At 43.1% G+C, this 18221-nt stretch overlaps 1 protein-coding gene across 1 annotated transcript in view; it reads right to left on the bottom strand.

Annotated features, from left to right (window-relative positions):
- The window catches only part of chst1 (carbohydrate (keratan sulfate Gal-6) sulfotransferase 1), a 168811-nt gene extending 152685 nt beyond the window's left edge, over positions 1-16126 (bottom strand). The window contains exon 1 of the mRNA XM_078547887.1: positions 15939-16126. The gene's annotated coding sequence lies outside the window, so the exon portion shown is untranslated. The remainder of the gene's footprint in view (positions 1-15938) is intronic.
- Positions 16127-18221: the final 2095 nt, after the last annotated feature.

Here is an 18221-nt window from a genome sequence, read left to right as displayed (position 1 = left end):
GGAACAATAAATGTACCATGTAACACACTGAGACGCTAACTGGTCCATATATCACACCATGACTATAACTGTATCATGTGTCACACTGAGACACTAACTGGTGAGTATATTACACTGCATCAATAACTGTACTGTGTTACACACTGAGACACTAACTGATCAGTATATCACACTGTGACAATAACTTTACCCTATATCACACTGAGACACTAACTGGTCAGTATATCACAGTGAGATACTAACTGGTCATTATATCACACTGTGGCAAAAACTGTACCATATTTCACACTGAGATACTAACGGATCAATATATCACACTGTGACAATAACTGTGCCGTGAATCACACTGAGACACTAACAGGTCAGTATATAAAACCTCAGCGATAACTACCGTATACCACATTGAGACACTAACTGGTCATTATATCACACTGTGACAATAAGTTACCATGTGTCACACTGAGAGATAAATGGTATGTTGATCACACTGGAACAATAAGTGTACCATGTAACACACTGAGGCACTAACTGGTCAGTATACCACACTGGGAGAATAATTACCATATATCACACTGAGACACTAACTGGTCATATATCACACTGAGACACAGTATGTCACACTGTGACAATAACTGTACCATACATCACACTGAGACACTAACTGGTCAGTATATCACACTGTGGCAATAACTGTACCATACATCACAGTGAGATACTAACTGGCCAACAGATCACACTGTGACAATTACTACCTTATATCACACTGAGACACTAACTGATCAGTAAATCACAGTATGACAATAACTGTACCCTATATCTGACTGAGACAATAATTGGTCAGTATATCACACTGAGACAATAACTGTACCATATATTACACTGAGACACTAACTGTTCAGTATATCACACTGTGACAATAACTATACCATATATCAGATTGAGACACTAACTGGTCATATATCACACTGCGACAATAACCATAAAATATATCACACTGAGTCAATAACTGGTCAGTATATCACACTTCAACAATAACTATACATATATCACACTGAGACATTAACTGGTCAATATATCACACTAGATCAATAACTGTACCGTGTTACACTCTGAAACACTAACTGGTCAATATATCACACTGTGACAATAACTGTATTGTATATCAGACTTCAACAATAACTGTACCGTATATCACAGTCAGACTAACTGATCATTATATCACACTGCGACAATAACTGTACCCTATATCAGACTGAGACAATAGCTGGTCAGTATATCACAGTGTGACAATATCTGTACTGTATATCACACTGAGCCTCTAAGTAGTACACATATCAAAACTGGGACAATAACACACTGAGACAATAATCAGACCGTATACAGACTGAGAGACTCACCAGATTATTTTTAACATTGAGACGCTAGCCTGAATGTATATCACACTGAGACACCCATCAGAATTTGTATTAAATTGTGGCAATAACTGGATAGTATATCACACTAAGACAATAGCCAGAACATACATTACACTGAGACAATAACAGGACTATAAAATAGTCAGACACTCACCAGACCATATGTCACACTGAGTGAATAACTGGACAATATGTCACACTGAAGCACAACCAGACTAATATATCAGGTTGAGATGTTAGCCAGACCGTATATCACACTGAGACACTCACTGGAATGTACAATACACTGGGACAATAACTGAATGGTATTTCACGCTGAAAAAAAACCCAACTGTATATGACAGTCTATATATTACACTGAAAAATAACTGGACTGTGGAGCACACTGAGACAAAACACAGAGACAATAACCCACTGATACCATAACACACTGAGACCATAACACTCTGAGACCATAACACACTGATACCATAACACACTGAGACCATAACACACTGAGACCATAACACTCTGAGACCATAACACACTGAGACCATAACACTCTGAGACCATAACACACTGATACCATAACACACTGAGACCATAACACACTGAGACCATAACACACTGATACCATAACACTCTGAGACCATAACACACTGAGACCATAACACACTGATACCATAACACACTGAGACCACAACAGTCTGAGACCATAACACACTGAGACCATAACACACTGAGACCATAACACACTGAGACCATAACACACTGAGACCATAACACTCTGAGACCATAACACACTGAGACCATAACACACTGAGACCATAACACTCTGAGACCATAACACTCTGAGATGCTGCCAGACTGTATATCACACTGGATGCTAGCCAAAATGTATATCACACTGGGACAATAACTATACCATATATCACACTGAGACACTAATCAGATCATTTATCACAATGAAACTCTAACTAGAACCTATATCGCAATGAGGCAGTAACTAGGCTGTATAACTTAACAGACAAAATAAATGGGCCATATATCACAAGGAGACAATAACTTGACCCAACAGCACATTGAGACAATAACACACTGAGACACTCACTGGACCATATATCATACTGAGACACTCACCAGACCCCATATCACACTGAGACACTCACTGGACCATATATCACACTGAGACACTCACCGGACCATATATCACACTGAGACGCTCGCCAGACCCCATATCACACTGAGACACTCACCGGACCATATATCACACTGAGACACTCACTGGACCATATATCACACTGAGACGCTCGCCAGACCCCATATCACACTGAGACATTGTCCGGACCATATATCATACTGAGACACTCACCAGACCCCATATCACACTGAGACACTCACCGGACCATATATCATACTGAGACACTCGCCAGACCCCATATCACACTGAGACACTCACCGGACCATATATAACACTGTGCAGTCACTGGACCAGATATCACACTGAGATAATAACTGACCATATCTGACACTGAGAAGCTAACCAGACCGTGTAGCATACTGAGACGCTCATTAGAATATATATCCTACTGAAACATTTATTGGATTGTTTATCACTCTGAGACACTCGCCGGACCATATATCATACACTTACACGCACCTGATATCACCCTATATCACACTGAGATAGTAACAACACATACATCTGAGAAAATAACTGGGCCATATATCACAATGACTATAACTGAATTTAAAATCAAACTAAGACAGTTAAGTAGATAAGACTGTAATTGAGAAATGATATCACAAGTACTAGTAGTGTAATAGAGAGATATACATTATACACACTGGGTGGTAACCTGACTGTGCCTCACTCAACAGGATAATAATTGAACTTTAAATCCCTGAGTCAGTAATAGAACTGTATGTCACTCAGACGGGGACTGTACATCACACACAGGAGAACTAACATCACCGTAACAGGAGGTTTACAGTACAACTGGGGCTGTAACCGAGATTGTTCTTTATACTATGGGGTGGTATGTGACAATATACATTACACATACAGATACGGAAAACAGACTGTGGATCTCACAGGCACCAGGAAGCAACTGAAACTATATGCTACACAGCAGGTCAGCAATGAGCATTCTCTGTTAAACACTGGGCATTAATAGGACTATACACCACACACTGGGATAGTGATGTATCTGCACATAATGCACAAGGAAAGAAATGGGAATGGAAATTACCAGCATTGTTTCAGAATCTGGGTAAATACTCGGACATGAGGTTGGTAACTACGACAGAATGTGACACTGGATCAGTAACTGGGGTCACACAATACACTGAGACAGTGTCCGAAACACTCCACCAGAGACTGGGACAAAAAGCTTGACTGGATGCCTCACAAGATAGAAATAAGAATAACTTGTATTTATATGTCACCTTTAACATAATAACACCCCCCACCGCCCCCAAGGAGCGTTATAAAGCAACATATAGCACTGAGCCACATTAGGCAATATGAGGACAGATAGCCAAAAGCTTTGTCATCTGCCCACATATTGCCTTATGTGGCTCAGTGCCTAGCCAGGGGAGACATCCTCCCTGCGTCTATCTTGTCAAACCCTGTAAGAATTTTGTACGTTTCAATGAGAGCACCTCACATTCTTCTAAATTCTAGAGAATACAGGTCCATTCTCCTCATTCTCTTCTGACAGGATGATCCCGCCATCACAGGAATTAGTCTGGTAAACCTTCATGGCACCCCCTCTATGGCAAGTATATCCTTCCTCAGGGAAGGAAACCCAAACTGCACAGAGTCCTCTAGGTGCGGACTCACCAAGGCTCTAAACAATTGCAGCAAGACATCTTTACTCCTGTACTTTGGTTCAATAACCTGCTGTGTGGGACCTTATCGAAAGCCTTCTGGAAATCCAACTACACCACATCCACTGGCTCCCCCTTATCCATTCGGCTAGTTAGATCCTCAAAAAACTCCCACAGTTTTGATCAACATGATTTCCCTTTCATAAATGTCTGAACCAAGGCTGTAATGAGGTCTGAAGATGGGTCATTTGGACTCGAAACGTTAACTCTGTTTCTCTCTCCACAGATGCTGCCAGATCTGCTGAGCTTTTCCAGCATTTTCTGTTTTTGTTTCAGATTTCCAGCATCCGCAGTATTTTGCTTTTATATACTGTTTTGAGGTCACTCAGCTTCTGATCTCATTACAATCTTGGTTCAAACATTGACAAAAGAGGTGAACCCTAGAGGTGAGGTGAAAGTGACTGCCCTTGACATCAAGGCTGCATTTGACTGGGTGTGGCATCAAGGAGCCCTAGCAAAACTGGAGTCAATGAGAATCGGGGGAAAACTCTCCGCTGGTTGGAGTCATACCTAGCACAAAGGAAGATGGTTGTGGTTGTTGGCGGTCAATCATCTCAGCTCCAGGGCATCAGTGCAGGAGTTCCTCAGTGTAGTGTCCTCAGCCCAACTACCTTCAGCTGCTCCATCATAAGGTCAGAAGTGAGGATGTTCGCTGATGATTGCACAATTTTCAGCACCATTCGCGACTCCCTCCCTAACAGCCCTGTGGGTGTACCTACACCACATGGACTGTAGCGGTTCGAGAAGGCAGCTCACCACCATCTTCTCAATGGCAACTAAGGATGGGCAAGAAATGCAGCAATACCCACGTCTCGTAAATGAATATAAAAAACCCATGCTGACCTTGCCAAATCTTATCACTAGTTTCTAAGTGCCCATTTATCACATCCTTTATAATAGATTCTAGCATTTTCCCTGCTACTAACGCCAGGTTAACAGGTCTGTCGTTTCCCATTTTCTCTCTCCCTCTTTCCTTAACCATTTGCCACCTTCGGATCTGCAGGAATAATTCCAAATCTATAGAATTTGGGAAGGTGACCACCAATGCATCCACCATCTCGACAGCCACTTCTTGCAACACTCTGGGGTGTAGATCAATAGGCCCCATGGACGTATCAAATTTCAATCGCATTAATTTCCCCAGTACTACTTTTTACTAATACTAATTTCTTTTGATTCCTCATTCTTGCTAGTCGCTTAGTTTTTCAGTATTTCTGGGAGGTTTTTTGTATCTTCCTCTGTGAAGATAGGCGGAAAGGACTTGTTTAGTTTCTCTACCATTTCCTTAATCCCAAATATATATTCTCCTGTCTCTACCAGTAACCGGCCCACATGTGTCTTTGCTAAGCTTTTCCTTTTTACATACCCCTGGAAGTTTTTACAATCCGTTTTATGTTTCTAGCTAGTTTATTCTTATATTCTATTTCCTCTTTGTCAATTTGTTGGTCCTCCTTTGTAGAATTCTAAAAAGTTCCCAATCGTTAGGCTGACTCCTTTTTTTGGCAATGTTATAACTTCCTTCCTTTGATCTAAATAGATGGTATTGGTAATGTGTAGTCAAAAGCGCAACCTGGAGTGAAATATAACACCACATTCCAAACATTCAGGAGCTCAAATCTGGGCATCTGTGAAATGCTTTGGATTGTCACATACTGGGGCAGTAACTGAACTGGTTTGTTCCACACTAGGACAGTAACTGGGCCTATTTGTTCACAGATTGGAAAAGTAACTGGACTGTTAAGTCTTCACATGCCAGGATGGTAACTGGGCTCCGTTGCAGCTGTTCTGATGATGCCACTTTCAAAAACAGTTCCTCTGACATGTCTTCCTTCTTCCTTAACCGAGGTTTTCCACCCATGGTGGTTGAAGGACACTCAACCGTGTCCGGCCCATCTCCCGCGCATCCGCCCTCATACCTTCCTCTCCCTCCCAGAACCATGATAGGGTCCCCCTTGTCCTCACTTATCACCCCACCAGCCTCCGCATTCAAAGGATCATCCTCCACCATTTCCGCCAACTCCAGCATGATGCCACCACCAAACACACCTTCCCTTCATCCCCCCCGGCAGCACTCCGCAGGGATCGTTCCCTCCGGGACACCCTGGTCCACTCCTCCATCACTCCCTACACCTCAACCCCCTCCCACGGCACCTTCCCATGCAACCGCAGAAGGTGCAACACCTGCCCCTTTACTTCCCCTCTCCTCACCGTCCAAGGGCCCAAACACTCATTTCAAGTGAAGCAGCATTTCACTTGCACTTCCCTCAATTTAGTCTACTGCATTCGTTGCTCCCAATGCAGTTTCCTCGACACTGGAGAGACCAAACGCAGACTGGGACACCTTTGGTCTGTCCGCAAGCATGACCCACACCTCCCTGTCGCTTGCCGTTTCAACACTCCACCCTGCTCTCATGCCCACATGTCCGTCCTTGGCCTGCTGCATTGTTCCAGTGAAGCTCAACGCAAACTGGAGGAACAGCACCTCATCTTCCGACTAGGCACATTACAGCCTTCCGGACTGAATATTGAGTTCAACAATTTTAGATAATGAACTCTCTCCTTCATCCCCACCCCCTTTCCGATCCCCCTTTTTTCCAAAAATTTATATAGATTTTTCTTTTCCCACCTGTTTCCATTGTTTTTAAATGTATTTCCATCCATTGTTTTATCTCTACCTTTTAGCCTATTTCGATCCCTTCCCCCCACCCCACCCCCACTAGGGCTATCTGTACCTTGCTCATCCTGCTTTCTGCCCTTAATGTCACCTATTAGCACATTCCTTAGATAATATCACCACCTTCAACACCTCTTTGTCCTTTTGTCTATGACATCTTTTGGCAATCTCCACCTATCACTGGCCCTCTATCCAGCTCTACCTGTCCCACCCCCCCTTAAACCAGCTTATATTTCACCTCTTTTCTATTTTTCCTTAGTTCTGTTGAAGAGTCATATGGACTCGAAACGTTAACTATGCTCCTCTCCGCAGATGCTGTCAGACCTGCTGAGTTTTTCCAGGTATTTTTATTTATGTTTTGGATTTCCAGCATCCGCAGATTTTTGCTTTTATATTATGGTAACTGGGCTGTTTGGTTTTCACACATTGGGACAGTGACTGGACAGTCTTGTTCACACACTGCGACAGGAACTGGACAGTTTTCGCACACTGGGACAGTAACTGGACTGTACAGTTTTCACGCACTGGGACAGTAACTGGACTGTTTGGTTTTCACACACTGGGACAGTAACTGGACTGTTTGGTTTTCACACACTGGATCAGTAACTGGACTGTTTGGTTTTCACACACTGGGACAGTAACTATACTGTTTGGTTTTTAACACACTAGGACAGTAACTGGACTGTTTGGTTTTCACACACTGGGACAGTAACTGGACTGTTTGGTTTTCACACACTGGGACAGTAACTGGACTGTTTGGTTTTCACGCACTGGGACAGTAACTGGACTGTTTGGTTTTCACGCCCTGGGACAGTAACTGGACTGTTTCGTTTTCACACACTGTGACAGTAACTGGACTGTTTGGTTTTCACACACTGGGACAGTAACTGGACTGTTTGGTTTTCACACACTGGGACAGTAACTGGACTGTTTGGTTTTCACACACTGGGACAGTAACTGGACTGTTTGGTTTTCACACACTGGGACAGTAACTGGACTGTTTGGTTTTTAACACACTGGGACAGTAACTGGACTGTTTGGTTTTTAACACACTAGGACAGTAACTGGACTGTTTGGTTTTCACACACTGGGACAGTAACTGGACTGTTTGGTTTTTAACACACTGGGACAGTAACTGGACTGTCTGGTTTTCACACACTGGAACAACAACTAGACTGTACAGTTTTCACACACTGGGGCTGTAACTGGACTGTTTGGTTTTCACACACTGGGACAGTGACTGGACTGTTTGCCTTTCACACACTAGGACAGTAACTAGACTTTGGTTTTCACACACTGGGACAGTGACTGGACTGTTTGCCTTTCACACACTGGGACAGTAACTGGACTGTTTGGTTTTCACACACTGGGACAGTAACTGGACTGTTTGGTTTTTAACATACTAGGACAGTAACTGGACTGTTTGGTTTTCACACACTGGGACAGTAACTGGACTGTTTGGTTTTCACACACTGGGACAGTAACTGGACTGTTTGGTTTTTAACACACTGGGACAGTAACTGGACTGTCTGGTTTTCACACACTGGAACAACAACTAGACTGTACAGTTTTCACACACTGGGGCTGTAACTGGACTGTTTGGTTTTCACACACTGGGACAGTGACTGGACTGTTTGCCTTTCACACACTAGGGCAGTAACTAGACTTTGGTTTTCACACACTGGGACAGTGACTGGACTGTTTGCCTTTCACACACTGGGACAGTAACTGGACTGTTTGGTTTTCACACACTGGGACAGTAACTGGACTGTTTGGTTTTTAACATACTAGGACAGTAACTGGACTGTTTGGTTTTCACACACTGGGACAGTAACTGGACTGTTTGGTTTTTAACACACTGGGACAGTAACTGGACTGTCTGGTTTACACACTGGGACAGTAACTGGACTTTTTGGTTTTCACACACTGGGACAGTAACTGGACTGTTTGGTTTTCACACACTGGAACAACAACTAGACTGTACAGTTTTCACACACTGGGACAGTAACTGGACTGTTTGGTTTTCACACACTGGGACAGTAACTGGACTGTTTGGTTTTCACACACTGGGACAGTAACTGGACTGTTTGGTTTTCACACACTGGGACAGTAACTGGAGTTTGGTTTTTAACACACTAGGACAGTAACTGGACTGTTTGGTTTTCACACACTGGGACAGTAACTGGACTGTTTGGTTTTTAACACACTGGGACAGTAACTGGACTGTCTGGTTTACACACTGGGACAGTAACTGGACTTTTTGGTTTTCACACACTGGGACAGTAACTGGACTGTTTGGTTTTCACACACTGGAACAACAACTAGACTGTACAGTTTTCACACACTGGGGCTGTAACTGTACTGTGGTTTTCAAACACTGGGACAGTATCTGGACTGTACAGTTTTCACACACTGGGACAGTGACTGGCCTGTTTGGATTGAACACAATGGATCAGTAACAGGACTGTTTTTACACTGGGACAGTGACTGGACTATTCGGTTTTCACACACTAGGACAGTAACTGGACTGTTTGGTTTTCACACACTGGGACAGTGACTGGACTGTTTGCCTTTCACACACTAGGACAGTAACTAGACTTTGGTTTTTACACACTGGGACAGTGACTGGACTGTTTGCCTTTCACACACTGGGACAGTAACTGGAATGTTTGGTTTTCACACACTGGGACAGTAACTGGACTGTTTGGTTTTCACACACTGGGACAGTAACTGGACTGTTTGGTTTTCACACACTGGGACAGTAACTGGACTGTTTGGTTTTCACACACTGGGACAGTAACTAGACTGTTTGGTTTTCACACACTGGGACAGTAACTGGACTGTTTGGTTTTCACACACTGTGACAGTAACTGGACTGTTTGGTTTTCACACACTGGGACAGTAACTGGACTGTTTGGCTTTCACACACTGGGACAGTAACTGGACTGTTTGGTCTTCACACACTGGGACAGTAACTGGGCTGTTCAGTTTTCACACACTGGGAAAGTAACTGGGTTGTTCAGTTTTCACACACTGGGACAGTAACTGGACGGTTTGGAGTGAACACGATGGATCAGTAACTGGACTGTTTTTACACTGTGACAGTGACTGTGCTGTTTGGTTTTCACACACTGGGACAGTAAGTGGAATGTTTGGTTTTCACACACTGGGACAGTAACTGGAATGTATTTTATCACACACTGGGACAGTAACTGGTATGTATTTTATCACACACTGGGACAGTAACTGGAATGTATTTTATCACACACTGGGACAGTAACTGGAATGTATTTTATCACACACTGGGACAGTAACTGGTATGTATTTTATCACACACTGGGACAGTAACTGGAATGTATTTTATCACACACTGGGACAGTAACTGGAATGTATTTTATCACACACTGGGACAGTAACTGGAATGTATTTTATCACAAACTGAGACAGTAACTGGAATGTATTTTATCACACACTGGGACAGTAACTGGAATGTATTTTATCACACACTGGGACAGTAACTGGAATGTATTTTATCACACACTGGGACAGTAACTGGAATGTATTTTATCACACACTGGGAGAGTAACTGGAATGTATTTTATCACACACTGGGACAGTAACTGGAATATATTTTATCACACACTGGCCCAGTAACTGGAATGTATTTTATCACACACTGGGACAGTAACTGGTATGTATTTTATCACACACTGGGACAGTAACTGGAATGTATTTTATCACACATTGGGACAGTAACTGGAATGTATTTTATCACACACTGGGACAGTAACTGGTATGTATTTTATCACACACTGGGACAGTAACTGGAATGTATTTTATCACACACTGGGACAGTAACTGGAATGTATTTTATCACACACTGGGACAGTAACTGGTATGTATTTTATCACACACTGGGACAGTAACTGGAATGTATTTTATCACACACTGGGACAGTAATTGGAATGTATTTTATCACACACTGGGACAGTAACTGGAATGTATTTTATCACACACTGGGACAGTAACTGGAATGTATTTTATCACACACTGGGACAGTAACTGGAATGTATTTTATCACACACTGGGACAGTAACTGGAATGTTTGGTTTTCACACACTGGGACACTAACTGGAATGTATTTTATCACACACTGGGACAGTAACTGGAATGTATTTTATCACACACTGGGACAGTAACTGGAATGTTTGGTTTTCACACACTGTGACAGTAACTGGTATGTATTTTATCACACACTGGGACAGTAACTGGTATGTATTTTATCACACACTGGGACAGTAACTGGAATGTATTTTATCACACACTGGGACAATAACTGGTATGTATTTTATCACACACTAGGACAGTAACTGGTATGTATTTTATCACACACTTGGACAGTAACTGGAATGTATTTTATCACACACTGGGACAGTAACTGGTATGTATTTTATCACACACTGGGACAGTAACTGGAATGTATTTTATCACACACTGGGACAGTAACTGGAATGTATTTTATCACACACTGGGACAGTAACTGGTATGTATTTTATCACACACTGGGACAGTAACTGGAATGTATTTTATCACACACTGGGACAGTAATTGGAATGTATTTTATCACACACTGGGACAGTAACTGGAATGTATTTTATCACACACTGGGACAGTAACTGGAATGTATTTTATCACACACTGGGACAGTAACTGGAATGTATTTTATCACACACTGGGACAGTAACGGGAATGTATTTTATCACACACTGGGACAGTAACTGGTATGTATTTTATCACACACTGGGACAGTAACTGGGATGTATTTTATCACACACTGGGACAGTAACTGGAATGTATTTTATCACACACTGGGACAGTAACTGGTATGTATTTTATCACACGCTGGGACAGTAACTGGAATGTATTTTATCACACACTGGGACAGTAACTGGAATGTATTTTATCACACACTGGGACAGTAACTGGAATGTATTTTATCACACACTGGGACAGTAACGGGAATGTATTTTATCACACACTGGGACAGTAACTGGTATGTATTTTATCACACACTGGGACAGTAACTGGAATGTATTTTATCACACACTGGGACAGTAACTGGAATGTATTTTATCACACACTGGGACAGTAACTGGTATGTATTTTATCACACACTGGGACAGTAACTGGAATGTATTTTATCACACACTGGGACAGTAACTGGAATCTATTTTATCACACACTGGGACAGTAACTGGAATGTATTTTATCACACACTGGGACAGTAACGGGAATGTATTTTATCACACACTGGGACAGTAACTGGTATGTATTTTATCACACACTGGGACAGTAACTGGAAAGTATTTTATCACACACTGGGACAGTAACTGGAATGTATTGTATCACACACTGGGACAGTAACTGGTATGTATTTTATCACACGCTGGGACAGTAACTGGAATGTATTTTATCACACGCTGGGACAGTAACTGGAATGTATTTTATCACACACTGGGACAGTAACTGGTATGTATTTTATCACACACTGGGACAGTAACTGGAATGTATTTTATCACACACTGGGACAGTAACTGGTATGTATTTTATCACACACTGGGACAGTAACTGGAATGTATTTTATCACACACTGGGACAGTAACTGGAATGTATTTTATCACACACTGGGACAGTAAATGGTATGTATTTTATCACACACTGGGACAGTAACTGGAATGTATTTTATCACACACTGGGACAGTAACTGGAATGTATTTTATCACACACTGGGACAGTAACTGGTATGTATTTTATCACACGCTGGGACAGTAACTGGTATGTATTTTATCACACACTGGGACAGTAACTGGAATGTATTTTATCACACACTGGGACAGTAACTGGAATGTATTTTATCACACACTGGGACAGTAACTGGTATGTATTTTATCACACACTGGAACAGTAACTGGAATGTATTTTATCACACACTGGGACAGTAACTGGAATGTATTTTATCACACACTGGGACAGTAACTGGAATGTATTTTATCACACACTGGGACAGTAACTGGAATCTATTTTATCACACACTGGGACAGTAACTGGAATGTATTTTATCACACACTGGGACAGTAACTGGAATGTATTTTATCACACACTGGGACAGTAACTGGAATGTATTTTATCACACACTGGGACAGTAACTGGAATGTATTTTATCACACACTGGGACAGTAACTGGAATGTATTTTTATCACACAATGATCTGATAAGGAAATTCTCCAATGGACAGTTTCATTTCCAATCGTTCTCCTACTGTGTTAATTGAGTGTCTTCCCTTGAACTGCCTTTTATCTGAATTGTTTACTGAAAACTGTTCCTGCTCCATCAGTTAAACCTCAAACTGCCCTGTGTGCCAGCCCAGTGTGAAAAAGTCATCATGCCCCTCGTTCGCTGAGGTGCAAAGTGGTTGGACCAAAAATGATCCAATTTCAGCCAGTGCAAAGTTACTGATCAAGGCTTTATCAGTGACTCTAGAATCATTTTAGTCCAATCTCGGAATTTGACTTTTTCAGGTTTAAAGAGCATGGGTTCTGAGAGTTGCAATTGGCTTCCAGTAGTTACCAGCAGCAGCAGACAGAAATGGACTGTTCCTCTTGCTGTGTTGGAGGGCTCCAAAGGCAGGTTTGGCTGCCCAGACACTGCGTGTTCCTCGCAAAGCCGGATCTCTGCTGATAACATTCTAAAGCCGTACATTTCCAAGCTGCAGATAATATAATGATCCCTTGCTATAAAGAACATTCACTGCCCCCACGTTAAAATGAAAGTTAATTCCTGCAACTGCACAATTCGTAGCGACGCTGCAAATTCAGACTAAAAGTAATTGATGATTATAAACGAACATTTTTTTTGCCACACTTAGCTGGGTGTAATGCCTGTAGCGTTACACAAGCGGTCTGAGTGAGACAACACGGAGCGAGTATCCCTCTGGGTGAAGCAAGACACTGGGAACCTGTTTGTTGGGAGACCAGCGATAGCCACAGAATTGAAAACTCTGTTTAATTATTTAATTATTGCTAATGTGTTGGAGAAGTTTTAGAATTGAGCATGATTTAATACATGCAAATAATTGCTTTCCTTGCAATGAACTTGACTGGCTGACTCGGAATGATTATATGAACGATATTCCAAATAAAATCATTCCCCCGCCCCCAGAGAAAAAACTACATTGGAAAAGTAAGTACAAGAGTTTTAAATGCAGGTTAAACCACCTTCCTCGTTCAATTATTTTGGGAGAAAATATTCCATGAGAAAGAGCAATGTTTTAGGAGTAAATATTCCAAACATTTCTCACCAGCTGCTGTGTGTCTCGGTATATCGTGACCACAAATTAAAGCTGTTCGCCTTTTAATGGGGGTACATTGACTTGTCCATGAGATTAAACCCACGCTCTCCATGCTGCTCTGCTAAGGTGTTGAGTGGTCTGGAAGCTGCTGTATTTTTGTTCACTAATTGAAGGGATGGGGAGGCAGGGGCTGAACCGCCCTCTAGCGAGCCTGATATTCCGAGCCACACACACTGGGAGCGAAGTCAGATATGAACAGCATACACTTTATATTTATATATATATCCCATTTTACCAGAGCATAATTAAACTTCGTCGGGATGGTTGAAGCGGGTTTGCCATGATGTGGATTCGAGCCACTTGCACCTGATTGCTGCTTCTGTTCTTATCTATCTATCTATCTGCTTCCTTTAGCTATCTCTCTATTCTCTCTATCTCTCTCTCTCTCTCACACACACACCTACACAAACACACACCGTTGAGCTGCGTTGACCGAATTGATAATCCGGCCACTAATGGACCAATTTTGCTACTTCTTTTAGATCCCGGTACAGTCACTCCGGGATCCCAGTGTGCTTAGTTGGGATCCCGGTGCAGTCAGTCCGGATCCCGGTGCAGACAGTCCGGATCCCGGTAATCCGGTGCAATCAATCCGGATCTCGTTGCAGTAAATCCTAATCCCAATGCCGTCACTCAGGGATCCCGATGCAGTCAGTCCCGGTAATCCGGTGGAGTCACACCGGGATCCCAGTGCAGTCAGTCCCGGTAATCAGGTACAGTTAGTCCGGATCCTGGTGCAGTTAATCCAGATCCCGGTGTAGTCACTCCGGATCCCGGTTAAATCACTCCGGATCCTGGTGCAGTCAGTCCCGGTAATCCGGTACCGTCAGGCCGGATCTGGTGCAGACAGTCCGGACTCCGTACAGTCAATCCCGGTAATCCGGTGCAGTCAGTCAAGGCAATCCGGTGCAATGAGTCCTGGTAATCCCGGTGTAGTCAATCCGGATCCCGGTGTAGTCAATCCGGATCCCGGTGTAGTCAGTCCCGGAATCCCGGTGCAGTCAGTCCCGGAATCCCGGTGTAGTCAGTCCCGGAATCCCGGTGCAGTCAGTCATTCCCGGTAACCCGGTGCAGTCACTCCGGATCCCGGTGCAGACAGTCATTCCCGGTAACCCGGTGCAGTCACTCCGGATCCCGGTGCAGACAGTCATTCCCGGTAACCCGGTGCAGTCACTCCGGATCCCGGTGCAGACAGTCAGTCTCGGTAATCCGGTGCAGTCAGTCTGGGTTCATGTGAATGATATTTAAAGCCACAGTTTGCAAAGTAGAAGTTACATTTGGAGCTGAACGGAGAGCTCGGGACTGGGGGGAACGGCTCGCAGCCCCTGGTCAGCCCCAGCCCCTGGTCAGCCCCAGCCCCTGGTCCTCGGGTCTGACTGCAGCCGGTGCCTGGTCTGAGGGATGCTGTGTGGGGTGCCCTCGCCCCAAAACTACCGCTCCAGAACCCTACCAGCCGTCCCTTCCCATCTCAATCCAAACGCAGAACACACCCTGTAAACTCGGCTAAACCTCATTTCCACTAGTTTAACCAGCAGCTCCTCTACTCTCGCTAACACTTTACAACACTCACCTTCCCGGCGCTTGCACACACAGCATCCTATCCAACAAGGAGGGCGTCTCTCCTGATGCATCTCTCTCGTTGTAAATGTTTGCAGTCCTCTGCCCGATCCTCTCTCGGTGCCGGGTGACCTGACGAGTACAGAAGACGCAAACGGATTCCATGTGACAGTGATGCTGAGAGGGATGTGTTGGAGTCCGCGCCTTTACTGACTGTGCATGAGAGAGAGTGGAGGGATTAACAATGTGGACATCTTCATCCAGCCCCCCACTCTCCCCCCCCCCCCCCCCACACACACACACACACACACACACACAAACGCAGGCTCACACAATGATTCACAATCATATATATACACACACACATATATATATATATATACACAAACATAGACTCGCAATGACACACACACCGATAGATACACACACATTCACTTGCATACATGCATACTCAGACACAGACACACATATATGCAGGGAACACATACATACAGACACTGTCACACATATGGAGAGATATATACAGAGGTACACACTGTCACACACTTACGTAGATATACATACATAGATACATTCACACAGACACACACTGATTCAGACACATATATAGATCCATAGACACAGACACACACACTCAAACACACCAACACACACATACACAGGCTTCTGCCTTCGATGTGGGAGACTAAAGTTCTTGCAGTTACTTTATGAGATCTGGTAAGGTTTCTTTCCTACAGACAAAATTTGCATTTTTATAGCACCTTTCATGACCACTGGACACCTCCAGTGCTTTACAGCCAATGAAGTACTTCTGAAGTGTAGTCACTGTTGTAATGTAGCAAATATTTGTCACTTTGATCATGCATTACTTTCAAATGTGTGGGAGGGCTTTGGATACAAATATCTTCTTACATCTTACTCTTTGATTTAGTTCCAAAGGGAGAGGGAGAGGAAAATGTGATTTATTCATTTAAAACAAGTTTAGAAAAAAGAAACAGGAAAAAAATCTTACTTTCTAATCCAGGAAGGGAATTCAGAAGGAAGGGGTTTGGGAGAATTGATAGAAAATATCCTTGGGATGTCCCAACGTGCTTCACAGTCAATGAATTATAAAGGAAGTAACAGAGAGCTCTTGTGAATGAGCATCTATGAAGTAACCAGGTTCACACTAACTATATCTATAGGGACATGGTGAGTGTTCGAATTCAAGAACTAGTCATGTCCATCTGTCTATCTTCCTACAGTACATAAAATGTTTCATTTACAATGCACACTGTGACATGTTTCTTCTAGTATTTAATCAGATTCAAATTTATTAAGATTATCCCAATTTTTTTCCCCCAACCTAAATACATTTATTTTACATATTTTTTTTATTAGCTGACTGCAACTGAGGATTGCCTACCTGCTATGGCTCTGCCTGGGCTTCCTGGATCCAATAGACATGTCCCTGACCTTTGCCTGGGAACATTGCTACAGCTTATTTTACTCACATTTATATTAATTATGCATTGTTAACAGTAAAGAAAGAAGTTGCTTTGTCTCCGGATTTGTCCCCTTTCCCCTCACCTTTCCATCTTGACTTGCTCTGAAAAGAAGAGCGGTTTTCAAGACTAGGGATAGGATCTTCAGATTAGCAGCCTGAGAGGCAGCTTTTCCATATCCGAGATTTCTACACGCCAATACTTTTAAGCCTTCAATGCAATATTATTTCTCTCGCTCTCCTTTGCTGGCTCTTGGACTTCTCTCTTCCTCAGGAACCTGCTCCAATCAAACCTCATCGTTGGTCTTTTATTTTCATTTCTCACTTCAACAGCAAGGACAACTTATGCATTTATGCAGCACATTTAGCATAGTAAACCGTTCCAGGCCAATTCGCTGGAGCATTATTAAACAGAATTAGACACTGAGCTACAGAAGGCGATATTAGGGCAGGCAGCCAATAGCTTGGTCAATCAGGTAGGTTTTAAGTAGTTTCTTAAAGAAGGGGAGAGAGGTAGAGGGTGGAATTTTATAATGGTAGTGCCTGGCAAAACAACGGGATCTGTAGTGGTGCAGCCCTTTAAGGAGCATCGGCATTGGTAAACCGTGTTTCCTGACCAATCAGAGAGATCGGGCAGGATGGCATGCTGAATCTGTCAAAGGAAGGGCTTCTAATTAAAGGGACCACAGCCCAGGCCAGAATGGGTCAACTGGACATTGGTTCCTGAAGATGTAGCAACTGGAATGGCAAGGAGTTCTTGGGAAGACTGCTCCCCTAGACTTTCACTCTTACCACTGGCATCTGAGGGACTAC

The sequence above is a fragment of the Cetorhinus maximus genome, chromosome 9 (assembly GCF_964194155.1).
Source record: "Cetorhinus maximus chromosome 9, sCetMax3.hap1.1, whole genome shotgun sequence".
NCBI lineage: Eukaryota > Metazoa > Chordata > Chondrichthyes > Lamniformes > Cetorhinidae > Cetorhinus > Cetorhinus maximus.
Note: the sequence above shows the minus strand (reverse complement) of the source record. Positions and strands in the feature narration are given on the sequence as shown.